Raw genomic sequence first — 5,532 nt, forward strand, 5'->3', positions numbered from 1 at the left:
ATGGACGACGTCCTGGGTGTCTCTATATCGTCCCTTGCCTCCTGGACATCACGAAGCTCTCCGAGCGTACTTAATTCCCTGCGAGCTGCTTTACTTGAGCAGAAACTAGTCATTCCGTCGATTTTCCGCTTCCTCACGGCGTCAAGATCAAACTCGTCGAGCGCTTCAAAGGCCTCTGGTAAGTCGGCTTCCAGATGGCGAGATGCAAGCTGCGACGGTCGGGGCTTTTGAAAGCGTCTGAGAACGCCCGATGCTAGTTCGTGCTGCGGTATCGCAAGGGGGAAGCGATTTGCCACAGGTATGGGGCGTGGCTGAGAGCCCGCTGAGGGAAATTGCGAGGCCTCTTTGCGTCTGAGCACTCCAAGGATGTCGGAGTCGTCGATATCGAGCTCATCTTCCCAGGAAGACATCTCCGACCAAGTTTCAAGCTTGACTCACGAACCGCAAACGGTCGAAGGAAGGGCGATCTCAAGTTGTTTTTTTCAGAATTGGTGTCTTCTGGTAGCCAGAAGTGCTTCACTTGTTAGAAATCCTTCCATGACGGTTAGGTCTATGCTTCGAAATCATGAATCAATTTGCTCCGACCCTGCTCCTCGCGGCTTCGATGCTTCGAAATCATCAATCGGTCCTGCTCCGCTCGGCATCCACAAGCTTCAAAATCATCAATCGGTGCTTCTCCGATCCTGCTCCTCTCGGGTTCGATCGAGATGAATGCGGTTCTGCCCTCAAATACCCTCAGATTTTTGTGTTTGCTCCCGAATGCTCGATCAACGTCCTCCATTTCTGCTAGTGATGCGAGCTCATAGATCTGTTTCTGGATGCGGAGTTTCTTACATGTTTGCAGTATGTGTCGCAAACATGTCCTTTGAGAAGATGGGATTTTTCCGACAATGTTTTACACACCGCCAAAGGGTTTCAACCAAGAGGATTTCAACCATTATCGTTGGGCAGCCAAGCTTGGCTGCCCATGGAGAGGGCAAGATGTGGACTCCACGTATGTGTAAAGAGGTGCCCGCCCAAAGCCAAAACTCAAGCTACCTATTGGTCCAAAAGAGTGCCCAGCCTTGGGCACCCTTCAAACCCGCCCTCAAGTCATTAAGAGCCCAGAACCCAGCATGGCGAAGCTGGCCCACATTTTCTTTGCTGCACAAATGCCTCTTGGAGCATTCCAAAGGCCATTGTTTGCATATCAATACACTCACAAGGCATGACGCTACAAGAGTCTATTGGTTCAAATGATTTAGAAGATCTAGGCACATCGGCATGGTACTAGACCTTAAAGCCCATGCTCTTCATGGATGTTAAGGGTCCCGATGACAAAGAAGATACCAAGGAGGTGAACAAGAATCCAATAGAAGAAGATGACACCTTAACACAGGAACCCCCACCTGACCACAACACTTGGTACTAGGCAATCACGTCCTTCCAGGTGTTTGAAGACATCTCCGATGTCATTAGGTGGCAGGGAAAGCTGCAAAGTTTCCAACTCAAGAGGAAGGATTTAATGAAGTCTCCATCCTCACCAAAATCCTACAAAAAGCCTCCACAAATGGTGCAGCTCCAACCCTCAGGATACACACGGTGGCTACATCATCCTGAATATGGGCAAGGTGCCAACTATAGACAGCAAAGCGGGGGTCCAACCTAATGGAGGCTCCCATTTTTTAAGCACGAGGTGTTTTGGAGGACGTATTGCTTTGGCGGGGCATGACCAACGAGTCAACCCTACTTACATGCCTGTTTAAAGATGCTAGATGTGGAATGACTTATCTGACCTGAAGGCCTTGGATCCTAAAATTGTCTACAACCTCCCCCAGTTTTCCAAAGGTGGCAACCTCCTATACTCTGGTCACATAGATGGAGGAGTTCAATACCACTTTTGCTGTAGTGCTTGAGCTAGCCATCTCGTGGCAACCATGCACTTTTTCCAGCTGCTGATCATTTTGCTACTATGGTCCATCCCTAAAAATGAGCGCACAAAGGAATAAAAACTTTAATGCCTCCATTTAAAAATAGTCTTTGACCTCAACACCAGCCCCCAATTCCCCCAAGTTATGCACTATACTTACGTATCAAAATTCTTCATGGTCACCAATTCCAGACCCTCGAAAACATGTATGACACACACTTTTGGCTGCCTCTTAATCCGTTTTCCACAGCTTCCAAAGACTCTTCGACCACCATAAGATAATGAACAATGCCCTCAAGTCTAACATTATGCACCGCTTCCAATCCAGAGATGGATCATGTATAGGAAGAGGGGCATGTGCCACATGGTTAAAAATGATATGTGTAGAGAATAGGGAGAGGATGAAAGGAAAATAATAGAAATCCACCTTGGAGGCATATGGACCCAAATGCCTTGATAAGAAAAAGAGAGAGAGGTAAGAAAGAATAGAGTTGGCGCTCCCTTCAAAAGGTGAAATGTATAAAAGGCAAAAGGTTTGACTTTGGTCTTCATTGTTGTATGCACATATATGGGAATACAAGCTCTCTTTCTCTTCCATGAGTTGTCTTGAGTGTTCTCTTGTTGCCTGTCACAGTGCCTTTGTGATTGCCACTCCCTCCCTCTTCCTCTCGTGGAGTCACACCATAACAATCTAGAAGCTGCTTGCATGAACAAGTGGATGATGAGCCTTCACATTGCTCCTTACCATGAGAGTGAAGGAGGGAGTGCCCTTGGCACATTGGTGAACTTCCCCATGACACGCTGATCACCGTTAAGACTACATACAATACAATACCATAATTGAAAATGTCCACCCTCATTGAAACTACATAGAGTATGCACTCTCTGCAAATGAAACAAAGAATGCACATACAATGTTAGGTGAATAAGAAATGTAGAAACTCTCTCTCTCTCTCTCTCTCTCTCTCTCTCTCTCTCTCTCTCACTCACTACATTTATAGTTAAATTGTCAAGGACTTTATGTCGTACCTTTCATTATATGCATGGCTTTTAGATGTAGTTAAGGATGCCTTTCACACTTGGATATTCTCAAGGTTGCAAGGGAGTCTCCAACACATCGACATATAGTGCTAATAGTGAGTGCATTGTAGGGAGGGTCCACATGCACTTAAATTCTCAAGATCATTGAAGGGATGAGCTAATCAAGATGGAGGGTGAGAGACACACAAGCCTTTAAGTAGCATTTCAAAACCATTCACTTTAGGGCATAGTCCAAATCATAATGGAAAGGCAGCCTTAATAAGATGTGTGCCCTCATGACAATCAAATTCAAAGATATCATGGTAATTTTTTGCAATCATGACACATTAAAAAAGAATGTGTTTTAAATAAATTCTTGAGGGATTCACAATGACTTGCATATGGTAACATCAGAGTATACATGAGGGTTTTTTTGGAAGGGGAAAACAAGTTAATACATTAGGGGAAAACCCCTTGAGGGGCTCACCATGTAGTAGCATGTGTGATCACTCAAGGTATATTTATATACCCCTTACAACCCCTACATTTTGTATATTTTGTGTAACTCCAAAAGAAAATAATACCCTTTCTGTTGATTGCATGTGCTATCTTACATAATTGTTAGTGAACTTATCGGGTTTAAACTTGTTTTATTTTAATATTAAAATTATATAGAAGTGAGGGAGTAAGCAGGATCTAGGAGGGAGTAAAAAAGGTAAGTTAATAAAACCAAGAAAGCTAGGAAAGCAAGTGAAGAAAATTGTGCAATGATAGAACTTTTTGAAATAGATCATCAAAAAATTTATTATATTTTAATGATAATGCTACAAAAAGCATTATTTTATTGATAAAGGAGAAAAGTATCTAGGTCTACATTAGCTAGGGAGAAGTGATACTAGCATGCTTTTGTTGTATCATGATGTCTAGCTTTCTCCCAATATATAAGTTCTATGAGTCCTAAAAGAGGATTCACAAGCTACTAATACTTTTAGCAATTGTATTGGCATCCTAAATTTACAACCAATTTATAATTTTATACCTACATCTACATGGTTAAATTGAGAGGTTAGATTCTAAAGAAAACAAATTTTGACTATAATTTTTTATACACCTCATAACCATTATGTTGACAACTTAGTAGTACATCATTTGTATAAGGATAGTAAACACCTTAGTAGATGGAAATTGTAATATGAACACATATTTATATGGATTCAAATACTTTTTTTGAAATTAAATAGACCCATTGGGTAGAACATAAAAAATGATACAATTTGCCTTGTTATAATGATCTAGGCTATAATCACTAGCACAAGTTATTGCGATGGGAAGGGGATTTTTTCAAGCCTACCATCTAGGCCTTAGAAACAATAAAAGAGACCTCGTTTTTAAAATTTAAGTGTTTCATAAATCCAATATGAAGTAGATCTATTTGGAGATCATAAAAAAGACACACTTTTGCTTTTACAACTCCTCAACCCAAGCTACAGAGATTAGAATTTATGGCCATGGGGAGGGGGTCAAATGTGTGAAATACACATCACTTTAAAAATGTTATCCCTTTTACTATTTACAAGGCCTATCATGAGTAGTGTTTTAAAACGTTTTGTGTTTCACATGTCTAACCTACTAGAATAGCTTTTTAAAACGTTTTGTGTTTCACATATCTGGCCCCTTCCCATGGCCATAACTTATGATCTATAGCTTGGATCAAGGAGCTATAAAAAGCTTGGACCATAGCATGGTGAGAGATTTAAATATATATTTCCTTGACATTGATAAACGGGCCTTTAAAGGAAGCTTTTGGAGATCTCCAAGCAAGAGAAATATTTTAAGTCCATACCAATGAGGCTTGAGCTACATTGGCAAAGCATGAGGCATCCATGTTTTGCCATGAGGAAGCTTCCCAATTGCAAAAGTATGCTGGGATTTTTACAAACATCAAAGTTTCTTTCTCATCTTCAATAGTGCTAAACCTCTACCATTTCAAACCCCTTCCCCCCAAAATTGAGGATTACCAAAAGGCAAAGCAAACAAAATTGAGGAAGGCTAAAATGGTGACTGAAGAAAACTAAGCAAATTTCTACTAGATCAAAATAATTTACTTTTATGTTATATGTATTATACTTAAAATTCATTAATGTCATTAGATAGAGCATAAAAGATGACACTCTTTTGCTTTTTATAGCTCCTCAATCCATGCTACAAATCACAAATTATCACCATGTGGATGGGTCGAATGTCTGAACCTTTTAAAATGTTGTCCCTTTTACTATTTAGAAGGCCTAATAATTTAATTTTACATACAGGTATCATACTTAGTTCTTTGTGGCAATGCATGATTGAGCATAGGAAATTAAAGCTACATGTTACAAAGGGAAATAACATGGGTTCTAGTCATTCATTTAAGAGAGTTGGTTGCCCAAGCATAGCAACAATTGTGGATAATAAGTAAAAGGATCTAATTAGTTTTTTCAATCCATGTTATGTTGGAGGTGATGTTTACATAATGAGCTTACATTTTCCATCATTTTTTCATTTCCCACTTGATTACCCTTGCTCAAGTTTTATCGCATATTTGCTTGTAGATGCAAGCAATGTGC

Source organism: Dipteris shenzhenensis, chromosome 7, assembly GCF_047967505.1.
Source record: "Dipteris shenzhenensis isolate YYH24624 ecotype China chromosome 7, Dip_SZ_1.0, whole genome shotgun sequence".
NCBI classification, from domain to species: Eukaryota; Viridiplantae; Streptophyta; class Polypodiopsida; order Gleicheniales; family Dipteridaceae; genus Dipteris; species Dipteris shenzhenensis.